This window comes from Aythya fuligula, chromosome 15, assembly GCF_009819795.1.
Source record: "Aythya fuligula isolate bAytFul2 chromosome 15, bAytFul2.pri, whole genome shotgun sequence".
NCBI lineage: Eukaryota > Metazoa > Chordata > Aves > Anseriformes > Anatidae > Aythya > Aythya fuligula.
The window spans coordinates 15,361,343-15,379,924 of NC_045573.1; positions in this window are offsets into that span (position 1 = coordinate 15,361,343).

The following is an 18,582-nucleotide window of genomic DNA, read 5'->3' on the forward strand; positions in this document are numbered from 1 at the left end:
CATGACAAAATGAGACACCCTCCCCCCCCCCCCCCCCCCCCCCCCCCCCCTTTCTTAATATGCATTTTTAAAAATAATTTTCTGGAAGAATACGTTGGCAGCAGCCATTTACTGTATCTGTTCATTTGGGAAGCAGCTTCCCAGTCTGAAGGATCAAATTTGACACAATTCATCAGACAATAACAGTGAAATCAAAAAGACAGTAACTGGAAAATGTAATCCTCCCCTGAAATTTTCTTCATCTCACCATCTGCTACCATTCTATTATGTCCCACCGGGGACTCCCTGTCTTGCAACTCGTTCTCTGGGTAGACCTGCTGCAAACCTAACAGGCAGGACTGAGAGCTTTGCTGAATGCCTCCACCACAAGGTTTTAGGTGATACAAAACTAGGCCTGCATGTTAATCTCTGACGGAGGAGAAAAGCAAACCAAGTAAAAAAATACTCACACAGAACCAAACACTGGTGCACTGCACTGGCGCAAAGCTTGCTCTTAGGTAAAACACCAGCTCTTCCCTTCAAGGATTGAGCCACCACAAAGGCAAATTTGCGAGCATTTTACTACACGTTACTTCTTTGAAATATACTTGAATATAAGCATTCCGTCCTGCTGTCATTACTGGTTAGCTGCAGTGTTGGTGCGTAAGTTGGTTGTACAACATAACTACTTTGGCACAAACATCTTTCCTTAAAGAAATGCCTTCTGAGCCAACTCCAAAGGCTAACACCCAAGCAGTGCTTTTTTCTGTCTTACAATTTGAGTAAACAAAATGTGAAATTCTATATTCAAAAGATACACAATCCCTAAGCATAAAGAGGCTATGGGCACGCTGAGACTGCATGGAGAACTGGAGGGTGAACACCAGCAGCCCACCCAGCTGCTCTTTCACTCCCCCCCTCAGCAGGATGGGGGAGAAAACACGATGGGAAAAACTGGGTTGAGATACAGACAGGGAGATGGCTCTACAAGCAAACTAAAACCACCTTCCTGCCAGCCCTCTTCTTCCCAGGCTCAACATCAATGTGCAAGGCATATGATATGCTCACAGACCTGAGAGCCTGAAAAAAAAAAAAGATCTATTTCTCTAGTAATTTGTTCTTAGTTTTCTAAAATTCCAAGTGCATGCTCTTTAAACACTATGTATAAATGAACATTACTGCTTCCAAAGAAAGCCTTTACAGCAATAAAAGAACAATAAAAGCAACCACTTTTTAACATTCCTCTGAGCATCAGCTCCAGTTGACTTCATTGTCCTGAAAATCTGATTCCTAAATCCCCCACCCATTCACTCAAAACACCTTAAACTAGGAGCAGCTAACCCGAGTCATTTCAGGGGGAGAACAAACTGCAATACCTAAACAGTCCTTAGTTGGTACATTCAGAGATTATTCAAATTATCAGGTAAAGTGTCCTACCCAAAAATTCAAAGGAGTTTTAGCCCAATTTAGGTAAATTCCTTTGCTCTAAAAATACCTATCTGTGCTCCTCCTTAACATTTTAAGATGTGTCAAGATGTGTTTAAGATGTGTTATTTTTTGTGTGTTGAAATTCAGGTGGTCTCTTCCTAAAATGCCTGAACATCCAAAGGCTTAAATGCTTGCACCTGATTTTTATACAAGGTCATGTTGATTTTTCACAATGAAAATTTCATACCTACCTACTTAGCAAAATCAGAAAATATTCAGAAAGAAAACAAAGTATGCTTAATGATTTACTGTTGATTTGCTGTCCCAGACAGGTAAACTAAACCACAGAAAAAAATAGTTCTTTACAACAGCAGTCAAGGATCATACTACATAATAACAGGACACTCCCAAAAGCTTTAAAAATCCTTTTGAATACTTTTTGCTAAGACTCATTTCAGTTCCTTCAAGTCTAGAAGCCTCCTGGGACTTTGGGCCAAAGTGTAGGGTCAGAGGGAGCTAACACCAAAATAAACGCAGGTTTGTGTCAGCAGAGACCATGATTCCTTGTGGCATAGGTATGAATACATCTCTGAAAATATACCACCTGAGGTCTGAAAGATTACAAGATCTATTATCGCAATGCATGCTGTCAGGGGACTTGAAATTTAATAATTTATAACTTTTTTAATAACTGTTTTAGAAGGAAAGTTCTGGGACCACATCACCGGTTTATGTAAATTTCTGTTTTAACGAGCCCCACCTGTCCTGAGAAGGTCAGGGATGTACCTGACAGATACTACACTTTTCTGTTCTTTATTTGTTAAATATCTTGTATATTCTACTAAAGATTACAAGACTATTCAAAACATTAGATAATTACTGAAAATGATGGTGTTTTCCAGTCATATTTTTCAGGTGTATTACCTCTGCTACAGCTGCCAATAACTAGCTTTTAGTCAGCTGTTTATGCCAGTCACCAGAAAGGCGCCTGTGATCTCAGCAGTCAAAAATTCTGTCCTACCGATATTTATAGCTCAGTAAATGGCAGGTGACCTGCACCAGATCAGTGCATGACACCAATGTTCAGTGTCCCAGTTCTCAATTTTAGAAAAGACCCTTTTACAACATCTTTCATACTTGCAATAATAAAATACAAAGCCCATCAACCTCACTCATTTTTCCCTGTAAAATTCACCTTTGCTTTAATGCCTTGCAATGCCCACCCCAGTTAACAAAACTTAGATTTATTTAGATCATCAGCTTTGCAAGGTAAAAACAGGTTCCTGGACTGATTTTATAGAGCAGCTAATATGCATGCTTAATGCAATACTGTGGCTACTAGGAATTGTCACCAATGATGAAAGTAAAAGCAGTAATAATGATGTGTGTGAATTATCATTTGAAAATCAGCATGTCAAGCAATTACTTCAAAATATAACATCGGTGCATTATTTTCTAAGAAACCTCAAAATGTGTGTCTTGGTTAAACAAAGAGACAAATTCAACTCCAACTAAGCATGAAATATTCTGTAATGTTTTCAATATGAGGTTACATACCAAGGTTGCTCATTAGGGTAAATAAGTAGGTAATAAATAAAAAATGAGTGAGAGAAATGTTCAAGGCATCAATGTAAGCTCAGCAGAGCTTCTGTTTTTCTTCGATAATCACTTTGTTGAACCTTTCTGGACTTCTGAACGCTAGAAGACCACTTCTTCCCCTTGTCAGTAATGCTGCAACTGTGATGGGTCAGGTGAGACTGCAGAAGCTGTCTGGAGGTGTCCCCAGCTGAGCAGGAAGGCTGCTGGCTGCTTCGCTCCATGGGCTGTGGGAGCACTGGGCTTCGCTGCCAAACTCAGCTTTGATTCGTGGTTTAGCGAAAACCACTTCATGCATTATAGAGTGAGAACTTATTATTCTATTTGATTTTAAAAAAGGCTGCACTCGACTGGTTTAAGTACAACTGCATGGAACCTAATGACAGGGAATCTGGAGTGGAAAACATCTTTTCCTTTACCATGCCTGCAAGTTGGGCTTTGCCCTTTGTTTCTTAAAGATCATTACAGAACAGAATTAACAGTATTTCTAGGATATATATACATTCATGTGTAGCTGTCCATTAGGCAGCATCAGAATCATTCTTTGCTTATCTGTTTTGTTGTAAAATAAAAATATGAGGAAAATATATACAAAGTATTTACAAGTACATTGTTTCCCTCTGAATGCACTCATTTTGATGATATTCAGCATCATTAACCATAGGGTTTGCTTCCATTTCTGTTTCTTTCTGTGAAGAGAGCTTTCTCATCAGCAGTGTTTGCACTTCTACATATTTAAGCCCTCCCACTGGTGGGTCTTTGTACAAGTTAGATTCAATGAGAAAATCTAAATTACAGAAATATGCATATAAATATGCATTTCTTTAGGTTCTCATTTTCTCCACTTTCAAAAAAGCCTGAGTACTATAGTCAGTGGATTAAGGAATGGTCAGAGCAAGAAGCATGGAAAGATACCAGCTATCGTTCACTAATGCAGTGACCTTGTTTCTTGTAGTGAAAAGGACTCGAGACATTTTTTCTTAAAGAGTGGCCAGGCACTGGGATGGCCAGCCCAGGAAGGTGGTGGAGTCATCATCCCTGATGGTGTTCAAGGAAAGGTTGGACAAGGTGCTATTAGATATGATTTAATAGCTTAGTGAGTAGTTTTGGTGATAGGTTGGACTAGATGATCTTTTAGGTCCTGTCCAACCTTGTGTTTCTATGATTCTATGTTATATTGTTCTATCAGAAATAAGTGTCTGCTGACTAATTAAAGCTATAAAAATAATAGAAACTATTAAAAAATAGAACCATAATAAATAATAATTTTGAGGTTGATTTCATGGACATTGAATGCAGATACAGTGATTACTACAGTATTCTTGGATAGATCTCTTTCAGATTTCCTTTTTGTGCGCATAGTATTTCAAATTCCTAGCGTCTTTTTCTCAAATGTGAAGGAAGAGCTACTAAGATAGAACATTTGTGAAAGGGACCTTTAAACCAGTTGGGCAACCAGATGACCTTTTTCATGGTATCTGCACTGAGACGTTAACATGTAAGTTATTTTTTTGGCATTGAATATTTCAGCAAATTGCAGAAGATAGAAAATAATTCATTCTATTTACATTAATGTATATACAACAAAACATTTATTACTGACTCATTAGCTATTATCAGTGGAAGAGTTTTCAGACATAAATTTTGCCCACAAAACTCTGGAAATGCTTAGAGCAATAGCTGCCTTTATTTATGAACAGCAATGATGATTCCCAATATAGATTGTTTCTTTTTAAATAAATCTGTATAAATAATAAATTTATAAATATATAATATTTATAGTATATAAATAATTGTGAGTGTTTTTTCGACTCTTTTGATGCTGGAATAAGGTGTCTGATAACTTGCTCTATTTGAGCATTCAAGGTCTCCAGCATGATTTTGGAGATTTGGTGCAATCCCCTTTTAATTAATCACTTTAAAAGTGCAGTGAGACTGAACAGCAAGATTGAAAGAGTGAAAGTTTTAAAATTAAATGACAATTATTCATGGGTCATCCTTTCTCAGATTTCATTTAATAAAAGACACAGTAAAATCGCACACTGTAAGGTACTTTTTTTTATATAATTTAAAAAATTAGATTAAAAAGTTAAATTATTAAGAGTCATTAAGAGACTAATCTTGAGATTCCTCCAGTTTTCTTAATCAGGCACATTTCATTCTGGCGGTGGTAGCTGTCTAGTAAGACTCATTTAGTCAAGTAGTTAAATACCTGTTTAAGCATATCAGGGTGGCAGTATAGCATTGAAAGTACATGTGTGCAGAACTGGAGTGCATTGGTAAATTGTGCCTACAGCATTATAATGTTAAGGAAGTATCAATACTATCATTAAGCTGATGATGTAATTTGAGCTGAATACATTAGGAAATTCCACTCTGATTTGGTATCTGTTTTCATGCAGGTTACCTTAAAACCTTCCTATGATACTGCAACAAATGAAATTTTAACTATGTACTGATCAAATATAGTCTTTACTTCTATCTGTTTTAAGATGTACAAAGCATAATTTATCACTTCTTTCACAAAAAATGCACTGTAGCCTTCTGTCTCTTCTTCCATATCAGATGAGAGGATAAAGCAGAAAACATTACCTGGCTGAATATGGCAGAAACCACAAATTTGTATTTGATTTTCATAGCTTTGTGAGTGAGGAAAAAAAGAGTTGAGAATACTGACCAAGCTGTAAATGATTGAGCCTGCAACTCAGGAAGTCATTGGTAAAATTCCTTCCCTTAAATAAGTCAGAAACAGCACTCTAGCTGTTCTATAGCATAATCCTCCTCACTGCTTCATGAAGACTGGTTTGTTATTTTCATTTTATACTTAAACTTTTGTATCAAATACATTCACTTCCATCCTTTACCACACTAAAGCTCAACTTATGAATTTACCAAGAATTACTGAACAATAAGCAAAATTTCTTAATTTAAGTAATCAGAAATATTTATTCATATTTAACTCCGGGATGGAGTCTGAAACAGAACAGAGTGTACACCAATGAAAGACCTGATGAAGAAAAACAGAAAGGGGGTCCTGGCTATGCACAAATTCAAGTGTCATGGTCAGAGATGAAACCCAAAACTACAGTTATAAACAGGATTAAACTGCATTACTGCTAATGTGGCTCAAAAGCACACTTGAAAATTCGTCATGGTCACTAAATGACATACAAAATAGTCAGTGGTCTAACTTCTGCTGAGATATGAGTAGAAATCGCAAATATTCATCATTAAGCCTTCCTATGTACCACATAATCAAACTGAAACAGAAGCACACAATCGTTACAGCCATGATAAGGAAAACAATGCAACAAATGCCACAAGTACATGAATAACCTACTAGATACAGTACTAGGGCAAAGAACAAACTTTGCAAACTTTCTTTGCGTTCAGCATCTCAGATCTGACTGTCTCTGGGGCTTGGACATTTTTGAAAGAAGTCCATTAAAACAAGATTACAGAGTTCTTATAATGACAGCTTCAAAGCAATTCTGAACTTTGTCATCCACGACTCAAGTTATACATATAAATAAGAAAATACCTACTTTATCTGCCTGTAGTCTACCTTAATGGAATGCAGGAATCAAGGTAAATCAGTTCATCTTTTTAGGTAAGAAACTTTTCAAATTGCTTATCTCTCTACTGTTTCTCTGAGGGTAATAGAAATCTGCTCTTTCTTTTGGAGCCTCACTTAAGCTGTTAAGCATTCAAGCTGCTGTTTGGTTGGTTGTGTTGTGTTGTTCTGCTCTGCTTTTTAACCTACTTAGTAGTTTGTAGAACAGAGGTTGAACTAAACCAAAATATTTTTGCTCTTTGCACTATATTTGCGACCTTTCTAGTATCTAATGTGTAATCTATATTAGGGAGGTAAAAAGAAGGTTTGGATATACAAGCTAAGTGCTCATGAACTCTTCTGTTCAGGGGTGAAGGGGTGACTTTACCCTCCCTCCCCCCCCATCTCCTGCTGGGATCTCTGCATGTGCTGCATACATAAGCACAAGCACATCTTGCCATTGTCATTCCCCATAGATGCTAGAGCACAGAAGTTTCTGCATCAGCAGCCCAGGATCATAATGGGCTGCAAGGTAAATTGAAAGCTGTTCATTTCCCTTTAAACTGCTGTGTTGGGGTCCTGATGTGCTTCACAAACAATTAAATTTAAAACATCTCCGGGAGATTTTGCTCTCTTCCAGAAATGAGTTAGTAAGAATTTTCAATTACTTGTTATAAGTCTTAGCCAGAGCTGGCAGAGCCAAATCACTCTCTGCTGTGTTTAACTCAACATAGTATGGTCTCTGGAGCCCTTTCCCCATGTTTTCTGCTTGTTGTCCAACATCTGAACTTTAGGTGGACCCTCCAATTTTGGTACATTTCACTCCCTATATAATGAGATCAATTACCATCATCTCCGTTTCTGTTACGGTAACAGAAAATGAAGTCTGTGACTGTTGTATATTTATATATAATATACTTACTGCCTCAACCTTCAGAGCTGCACAGAGATTCAAACAAACAAAAAAAATCACGTCCCATTACACAGATATATGGATGTTTAATATACAATCCTCAAACCACCTGGATACTGGCATGCAGCAGAGGAGGAATAATTACACTTAGAAGAAAAGGTGCAGAGAAATATTGCCCTATTCTGTACTATAAATTCAACACTAATAAGTAGTGATCAGTATCACACAAGTAGAGCTGTGTGAAGGAAAAAGTATTTTAAGATCCATATGAATTTTCAGATGAATTACTTTCAGCCGCTATCCTAGATGCCCACTTTCATTAAAAACAAACAAAAACAAAAAAAAATTTTGAATAGTTAATACATTGTTGAGAGAATCTCAAGCCATTCTGAAAACCGAAAAGATATATATTTATTATGAAATATTCATTTAGCTCTGCACACAACTCTTGTCCTTAACCCAAGGGGATTTACTCTTTTTAGGTGATTATCTTCTACCGTAGCTCTGCTGTACTATAGCCTAAGTGAAACCATGTTTATAACTATAGGTTGGTTTCCAGGAGTAGCTGTACTACAGCCATGATGTACTTAAAGAAACAAAACAGGGCAGGTGTTGGGACTACACTATTCCACTACAGCTGAGCTGACTGCCATTACCTGAGATCTGAAGATGAATTGCACCCTACATCCTCTTACTGAGAAGGTATTTTGAGTGAGGCACTGCCTTCAAGGCAATTGAGATACAGCACGATTTCATTCTGTAAATACAGGAAAGACCTTGTTATTTTGCCCTTCAGAGCACTTTTGTGTATGGATGAAATATGCTCTGCAAGCCTGTCAGGAAGCTTATATTCTTATGTGCCCTCCCCTCTTTTTTTTTTTTTTTTTTTTTTTTTTTTTTTTTTTTTTTTTTTTTTAAATCTCCTGGGCAGTGCAGAAATCTTGCAATGTAATGATTGTTCCTTACAACACAAATTAGCATTCTCTGTTTTTAAGACAAAAATCAGACAAGATCATAACATCTGTTTACTGATGCAGTAGTAACCAGTTACTGCATAGAAATATACAGGTTGAGAATAAACACCTTATGAATATTTGTTGTTTCATTTTTCTTAACATTACAGATTACATGTACTGCCATACTTTAATTGTCTCCCTTTCCCACAGCAGACCCTTGCCCCCCTTCCCTTTCTTTAAATTAACTGCTTCTATCATTGAATGGAGAAGCAACTCTTCTCCAGAAATCTATGTAACAAAGAAATACTAGAATTTCTACTGAATGCAGAAAAATAACCATACAATGATATAGAAGCAGCCACAAAATTCATACATCAAAGTCAAGAGAAATCTTTGTATTCCACTGGTAATGCTTACAAGGTAAGGTGGCATGCAGATTTCTTATTTAATAAATTCCCACAGAAAATTAGTTTTTCACAGTGGGAAGAATTTCAAGGCTCACCGCAATGAACAGGCAGGATCTAATCACTGTTCAGGCTTTGTAGATACACCAGGGCTTGCAGATATTTGAATGATCCAATTATTCTGTTGAGACACAATCACCTTACCTGCATACTAATCAAGTAATATGCAACATGAAACAACTCTGTTTTTTCTGGAAACTCTAGACTTATAAGGCTCCCTGGTTGACCTTCTGTCAATTACATTAATTTCAATTCTATTAGCTCATCTTTTGCCCAAAGGTGACACATGCACAGATCTATAGGGAAAACTGCCTATGTCAACTTTCTGCTCTACACAATGCAGAATAGTTGCTCAGCGATGTGAATACAAGGTATGAGTTGTAAAGCTGGCTTACAGTTGCACATTAAATAGCAATGAATTTTTCAGACAAGAAACCTCTTCAGAAACTGTATAGTTACATTCCATTAAATAGAAAAAAAAAATCTGTTTACTAAACAAAACACAATCCATTATTCAATTTCATACTTAGTGAATGGCAAATAAATAAGGATGGACATAGGCACAAGAGCATTTGTGCTATACCAGTATTTAGAGTGAATATGGATTGTTGGGTTTCCCTTTTCTGAGGAGTCCTTTACATGAGGTAGTTTTCTCATGTTCCGTTCTTATTCTTTGTGATTGTAAATTCAGATTTTGGTAAGCACACTGACATGAATTCTTTACTGACAGAATTCTGCATCACAGCCAGTAGACAGCTTTTTAATATTATATTTTCCAGCTGTGTTTCATTACAGAAAAAAAAAAAAAAGTTTATTGCAGAGGTTTTTTTTTTAACAGCTTTCTCCTCAAAATAACATCTTACGGAAGCCTTTTAAATATTTGTCTATTTCAGATAGTCATCTGTCATATTATTGTCTGGGATGGAGTTAATTTCCTTCCTATGGGCTCGCACTTTTACCTCTCTGATTCTCTACCCCCATCCCACCTCGGCTGCTTGGTGCTGAGACACCTGCAGGGTTAAACCACGACAACAACTCAGCTTGTAAAAGTCACCACCATTTTGTCATAATATTTCTGATGTCCCAAAACCTAGTAAACTAAGCAAATTTATTATTTTTTTTAGGCATAACTAGTTTAGAGAAATGATACTCAATTACTTTTTATTATTATTATTTTTATTCCAGCTGTAACATTATTTACATCAAGTGCCTGCTCTTTTTAAAACTGTATGACCGTATGCAATGCTGCATGTAAGGAGGGAGAGGTGAATTACAAAGGACTTTGAAGTATCAAAAGGTACATTATGTCAAGCCATTAATCTTGGAGCTCATCATTAACCAAAGTGACAGAATTAGTAGCTTGAGATGATGTAGTACAAACACATAACCAACACTATGAGTTGGAAATACTACTCGTGATTAATAGGACTTCCTGTATTGTGCTTGTGACTTTACAGAAAACCCTCTGGTTTCTCTTTAAGCTCTCTTAGATTGTCTTACTATTTTAACCTCTCCCACGTGCAAGGGCAGCTGGACAGGCCAACAGTACTGCCCCTTTATGAAGTACATGTGTGATGCCTCGAGTGACCCCCACAAACTCCCTCACCAGGCCCACTCCCACACCTCTGGAATTCCTAACTTCTGACAGTGTGGAGCTGGGGAAACTCATCTTTATTACCTGCAGAGCTTCAACTGAAGCACTAGACAAGGCACTGTCATTTTCTTGAGTCTGTAATTACCGTAGCAGTAGTTGTTTTAAATACTCTTAAAGCTCTTAAGGAGAATTTTGCTTCATTAAATTAGAGGTAAAAGACAGATGTTACGTTTCTATTTCATTTTTCATATAAGGTGCTTGTTCAAGGTAGTAAGAAAATAACTTCTCAAGAACAATAATGAGGTGAATTTCTATTCCTTTTTGTACTGCAAGCATCTTACAAGGAATAAAAAGAAAGAATCGTATAGATTCTCTGGAAGAATAGACTTTGTAGAATAATAATATAGAAGGAGCACAGAAGGAGAACAGAAGAATAAGTTGCATGCACTGTCTTAGCAACAAAAGCACGCTTTATTTATTTTTCAAGGCCATTAATAATGTGATTATCCCCATGATAATTTTCTCCAAAAAGAACAGGAAAAAAAATAACAAGCGGGGTAAAGTGCTGAAGTACTGTGTATTTCATGAATATAAGTTAATTTTCTAAAAAGGAGAAAGTCTGGTAAAAGCTATATCAGTGTTTCTGCACCTGCATTCTACCATTTAAATAACTAAACAAACAAAACAGAATAAAAAGGAAGAATTCTACCACCTCCTTGCATTGCACTGCTTATTACAACACAAATTTCTTACAGAACTAAAGATAGTTCCAAATTTTATAACCATTATTATGAAATACAAAATAAATTTGTTTCCTCTATAAGATTCATTGATAAGTTTCAGTAGTTCTAATTGTGGTGGCTGTTGTACTAAATACTAGCTGGACAAACTACATTCTTAAAGTATCGTATGTCTCTCAGAACAATCTACACGAATCTAGATATTGAGTGTCTAAAAAGAGAGGAGTCAGTTTTATGTATTTTTTCGATTTGTCTGAATAACCCCTTCCTTAAAATACCTACTGAACACTACATCCTGCTTACCACTTTCCAACAACTTTTATGGCACAATGTACTTCACATTAAACATGTGGACTAGAAGAAGGGGAAAAAAAAAAAAAAAAAAAAAAAAAAAAAAAAAAAAGTCCTTTGTGGGGGGCATTGACTCAGCTACTCTACTGTCACCTTATAAAGCAAATAACTGTTCACTGGTCAAAGAAGTTACAGAGCCTAGTCTTCTACTTAGTATCTCAATTTCTAGGAATTATTCTTTCACATGGACTGAAGTTAAGTTTGGACCATTACAGTCAACAGAATCATGATAGGAGAACTAATTAAGCATCATCACGGATGAAAACAAAAGCTGTTTCCTTGACCGTGGTAGGAAAATTAGCTGTTCTATGCTAAAATAGTATTTCTAATATTTCTATAGCAACATAAATCAGTTGATGACATAACTTAAAATTATAGAGAAATAAAGTGAAATTCTACACCTTGATCTGTGACTTCATAAACTGAAGTAAAACTACTTCCCACATCCTAACCCCAAATTTTCCAGCAAGTATTAAGTACTCAACAGTAACCTCAGTGACACCTCAAAAACTATGTTAAATAACTCTCGCTATAAGTATGATAGAACATAGAGAAGGGACAATTAAAGCATGCATGGACAAATCCATGTAGCAAAAGTAACAAATAAATATTAATTTATTTTTACCTCGCAAAAGAGACTGGAGATATTCCTAAAAAGGACAGTGTAATTTTCATAAGTATAATAGAGAATTAATATTAATACAGATTTGTGAAATATTTTTGATGTGATATCTTGGGCTCTATTTGAATTATTCACAAAAGGTTTCACTGGACATTTCATGTTAGTTAAAGCTAACTTTAAAATAGACAATACTGAAGCAAAGGTTGTACTGTGAATTTTTAATTTAATTCACAATGTTTATAGATTGCTCGATCATCTCTTCTGGTCTGAGTGTAGCAAATAGATATTGTTTAACATAATCATAGAGATTGTTTTGCCTCTCCTCTCCCCCCCCCCCCTTTTTTTTTTTTTTTTTTTTTTTTTTTGAAGTCCCTCAAGTATTTTATGTCCACAGAAAGAAATGTGTATGACCCTCTGTGGGTATATCATCAAATATCCCAGACCTTTCAGGTTAGCCACACAGACTGTCTAGGCCATAATATTCTGGAAAATGCAGACAACTGAATACATGCTGTAATCATATCTCCTCTGGTCCTGAGTTGTTTCCACTGGGAAAACAATTGCATTAACTGGTAACTTGTTCCATCTGTAGAGTCTTTACAGTTTCTATAAACAATTATTTTTGAAAGTCACCACACAATAACATGAATTACCAGAATGAAAATACTGATCCTTTTCCAGGCTTGAGCAAACACTTAGTGGCTTAAGCATCAATGTCTGATGCATCCATACTCTGCAGCCCTAAACTGCAGAGTGGATTGGTTTAAATAAATTAAAAAAAAAAAAAGCCATATAATACACTATAACACTGCAAATAATTTTATTATTATTACTTGCTTGCTGAAATAAACAGAGACAATGTTTTGTTCTTTTCTTTCTTATTTTAATTTCACCCCCTCAGTCGCCCTGAAATTGCATTACATGGGGAAATAAATATATATTTTAAGAAACTTGCACAATTTTTATTTCTGTGAATGCAATAGCTACTGCTATTTCTCCCAATAGCTACATAAAACTGATATTTTCGGTCTGAATATTGATGTACATTTACAGGCTGTGTCACCCATACCAACAACCACTTGAGTGGCCTGAAACAGTGCCTGAGGCTTTTAACCCTGGAGAAAAACACATTCACAATGGATAACACAGTCCTAATGTGGACTCTTGGGTGAATATTTCTTGATGAAAAGGAAGACAATAACTTTACAAATGTTTTCTGAATAATAATCCAAAAATTTGTGAGTCACCATAGAGAAAACTTGACATAGATACCTGTGAAATATCTCCAAGTCATCAGTTTTCAACCACATAAATGGAACCTTGTTCTGAATCAGTGATTTACCCAGCTGATACCAGGGAAATTTTAAAGATGAGGGTAAAAATGAAAACCGGCTGGCTTGTTTAGGTTTTCTGATTTATGAGCTGATTCCCTCCAACACTAGTCATGTAGCATTTCTACCAGGAGGCTGGATGATTTCTGCTCTCATTCCAAACTTTTGTTGACTGCTTCTTTAACCTACCTAAAGCAGAGGGCCGAGCTGTCTTCCCCTCCTCCGGAGAGCTAAGGGAAGAGAACTCTAGGAAAGTCACTCTTCAGGGACTCTACAGGGCCAGCCTACAGAGGCTAAGACCTAGAAAATGAATTCTCATTCTCTAGATTTGTTACAGGGGTAGGCGGGGGGGGGGGGGGGGGGGGGGGGGAAGAGTAAGACCTGGCTCAAATCCTGAATTTTGGTCTGATAAGACTAATAGCACAGTCATGTAGTCACAGACAGGCAAGCAACTAAAAACTACCACCACTATTCCCCACCTACGACCAGAGCCTCACTGGACTTCACCTCCATTCCTGTAAGGCAGGCTCACAAAGCAGCTGAGGAAACTTGTAGTCTGCTAAACCAGGAGGTGCCTGCATGCTGGGCACAATGTGCAGTGGGAGCTCTTAACAACTTTGCAACTTTAACAACTTTGCCACTCAGCTGATGCCAGAACATGACTCACAGCTATGGAGGAAAACTCCACTGGCTTTTGCTTTTTCTACTTCATCTTTGCTCCTGCAATCCAGGCCACAGCATTAGGTGACAGCATGATTAAGAATTCTCCAAAAGAACAAGAGATAGTTGCAAACCCATTCACTGCTTGGAGAGTAGACCTTTTGCCATCAGTGGCGTACATGTGTGCCTATACATACAACACCTGGCACGAAGAACATCACGAGTTTGTGCAGAATCAGAGCACTGCAAAATTTCTTAGCAATACAGAAAAATTCTATTTTGCAGTTGTGGCAAATTGACTTCATCAAACATTATTTTTTCCACAGAAAAGCCAGTATGGGTAAGCTGTCTCCAGTGAATACGACGGTGCTGGTGCCTGTGTATGCCTCTCAGTGTCCTTGCCCATGTGAAATGCAGGCATCTGCGCACCTTTTGATAGCAAAAGCCAAGCAGTGAGGGAAGTGTGGGCTGTCAGCAGCATCTGCCAGCCAGCCCTGCATCACCTCACACCTTACCTGTGAGTTACCAAGCCTGGCTATTAGCTCTTGGCTGTAGAGCTGCTTTGCTGTCACTGCAGGGTGAGGGAAGTTGAGGCAAGGAGCCACAGCTGCTGCTGACAGATGCAGTGAAGTTCTGTCACATCCGAGATTGGGATTTCACTGCTCTTGTCAGTTTGCAGTCCTTGGAAGCTACCTGTTTGCTCGTGCCTAAACCTGATCCTCAATTCAAGTTTCCCTGAAGGCCACTGTAGCTCATTTAAAAAGTTAAATAAAGAGTTGGGTTTGGTCTAGGAGAGGTGGCCCTACTACATGACTGAAAAAGTAGAATAAACTACTGGTAAATGAATATTCACTACTGAATTTCCTTCTAACAGGTATGGGTTAAATGCAAACATCAACAACAGGATCCCAAGCTGTGCTCAGTTTCATCAGGGAAATGGTCAGTGCAAGCGACTGACTCAAAAGATAAATATTTAAAATAAAAATATGAACATCAATCCAGAGAAACATGTACTTGGCAAATCCAATTAAATAAAACCCCCAGGACAGGTTTTATAGTAATGATATCCCAGAAGCATTTATGCGTAGTTTTGTGTTAAATCAGATTGATACAGGAATTTACTTATAACCGATTTTTGAGAGATCTAAGCAATACACCATTGGTTAAGTACGAAGAAATAATGTCATTCCCTATGAACAAAGAGCAAAGCAGTTACTTCAGCGTACTGTGCTGATGACATACTGTGCTGAGGTACGTGGGCTTCATTAGGGGTGACCAGAGCCTTCCTCATCGGTGGCATAGAAGACAAGAGGAGTAACCTGTTAAACCTACTGATGACCTGAAAAGCTTTGCAGCCACTTGGGGGACTTCTTGATTTTCTGACTGCTTGCAGAGTTTTAGTCTTTTATCCTACTAGGTGCCTGAGAGATTGTAAACCAGACCAATAATCTGACGGAAAAATAACTCCAATGAAAAGCAATATTCTATAGGAAAAGCTCTCCTGGATTTCTTATTTACTCCCCCAACCAAATTCTCTTTCTTTTTTGGGACCACAATCTCCAGGGAGAACAATGCAGCAAGGATCATTCAACAGGAATAAAGCATTAAAACACTTCACTTCCTGATCTGTTTTTATTCTCCAAATGAATTATCAAACGTTGAAGAAATACCACGAATTAGAATAGCAGACTATTTTTTTTAAAGTAATTATTTCCATTTCATTCATTTCAAGTGCCATCATTAACCTGAGCATGTTGACACTTGCTTTTGCAAACTGCATGACTTTTAACCTGACAGTAGCCATCCAGATGCTGCTAAAACCTCTTTGCCTTCAGAAATGACAACCGAAGGGCCACTTAACACCAAGCACTCTGACCACATATTTAACTATGTTCTACTATACACTAGCTGACAACCTTACAAGCATAGGAACATTTACCCATGAAGAACACCATCAAATTAAATTACTGTGCTAACAAAAGCAAAACAAAAAAAAATATTTAGAAAAATAAAAAGCAGTGAGGTTATCTAATTAAAAATATTCAGACTTACTTCATTAAAAAAAAAAAAAAACATTTTTAAAGAATGCCACCATAGTACCGTACCCAGTCCACATGAATTTATTAGCTTTGAGCTTTAACCCCAGAACTGTCAGCAGTGATAGGAAAAATTATGTTCGAGGTTTTGTAGCAAGAAGTGATTAAATGCATTTACAAAGTGAGGACATCAGTTCCCAACTTACCTAACATCAATTAAAGAAGGCCAAATTAAATCGATGTTCTAATTCCACAAAATTAATGGCAACTTTTTTTTTTAATAGATGTAACAACATTTCCCCAAGGTCCTGTAATAAATTCTTATCACAGCAACTCATGTTGAAAGTAAATAGGTACCTGTCCATGAAAATCCAATGTTTAAAGTCAGCTATGGGCACAATAACAATAAGGTTTCTAGTGGCTTTCTGTCCATGTTCTTGTTCTGGGTTTGTTGTTTCAAAGATCTCTACTTTTAAACACTAGAAAAGCATGAAGGAAAAAAGTCTTATTCATTATAGAAATATTAATTTTAAACCTTAGTTCATTTTAAGTAGAGCATTCCACTAGACTCACGGGATGAAGAGCTAATTAAGGTCACTTGTAATTACTTTTAATCAGAATGCAATCATATATCTTCACTTAACAACATTTCATAGAAGGAAAAAGGGATTTATATGTATATATATATATATATATATATATATATATATATATAATTTATTATTTTTTTTTAAGAGTTTGGTGACATAATTCAAATACTTCAATTTTCCACATCATCAGTCCTGCCCAGGAACCTGTGGTTGCTGCCTGTCAGTCAGGAGGGCAGAACTAGAACACAAAACAGATATGAGTGAAGAATTGAGAAGCACCTTAAAATTTTGCCATCAACTGGATGTGGACATTATAATACAGCTGAATCCAAATTCTTCTAAAAATTCTTAAAAAAAAAAAAAAAAAAAATGCAGACAGGACCAGAAACTGTTGTGATTGTTTCTGAACACTTGGAACTATTTTAATACTGTTTGATTTTTTTAAAATATAAAGGAATATTTGTAGAAATATATGTAATTGTACCTTCCCTAAGAGCCCAGTTGCCATTAGGCTAGAATTATGAATTTAAAAACAGCACTAAACTGCATTAAAAAAAATACATTAAAAAAAAAAAAAATCTATATCCATAACTTCGAGAACAAATTTGGAGACTTCACCTACCTTACATCAGGTCACACAACACTATTAGAACTCCAGCAGACAAGCCCATAGTCCTGCTAACATGGGATTGCTGCAGTTACGTTTTACCCCTGGCAATTATTTGTGCAAACAAATCAGGTAAAAACACATTTCAAAATTCAGCTTGAACTCTGGGCTGAGAATTGGCACCTGAAGCTCAGTTGTATGAAAGGCTACACCTGTGCAATCCCTTCTGTTCACAGACTTATCATGGCTCTTGGTGATAAGGAATTAAATGCCAAATCAGCTGTAGGAAAAGCAGCTCAATTACTATATCATCTGGTTCCTAATCTTTCACATTCTCTTCACCATAAAGCACTTCTAATAATTAGAAGTGACACATTTGACTATTCCATATATCTTCTTTAATTTGGTATTTGAAACATTCACTAAAGATCCATAAACATAACAGTCTTCTACCTTTCCTTCAGTTTTTGTAGCTTCTCTCCTAAAATACTGTCCCAAGCAGTACATAATAAATTCACCTGCATAACAAGGGAGGAAATACAAGTCAAAGACTTTAACATAGACATGAATAAATTAGTTTGCCTTTTTGGTTTGGCTTCCGGCTAATATTTGGCTAGGCCTTTATCTGCATATGATTCTCTTCTGAAAAGTAGACTTCAAAACTAACTTGCAAACGGCATTCATTTGGCTTCTTGCAAGTCAATGCAAGACATTAAAGCAAACACGAAAGGGAAAGCAAACATTTCAATATAGCAGTCCAACGAAAGAGAAAGAAAAAAAAACAAACGCCTTACCAGTCTGCCTATTCACTGTTGCAGCAAGCGTTGCTTACAAAGGAAGTTGGGTTTTTAAGATGAACAACACCTTTCCAAATCCTCCTGGTGAAGGAAATAAATCCCAAAACAAAATACTGCTTGGCTCTTTATCTCCTTCTTTGTGACTTTGCTTATGGAAAAGGTACAACCTCCTTGTTTCCCCCAAACAGGAGAATGCAGTAGTCTGTAACTTCTGCAATCAAAGGTTTGCTCAATGTGCTGATGGAAAACCGCATTGCTTCAGCACTTCAGGGACCTTTGGGTTCTCCAAACTATTCACACTTTGTTCAGAAACTTTTGTGAGAATACTTATTTTGCCCATTTCATGCACCATGTTAAGTAACAGT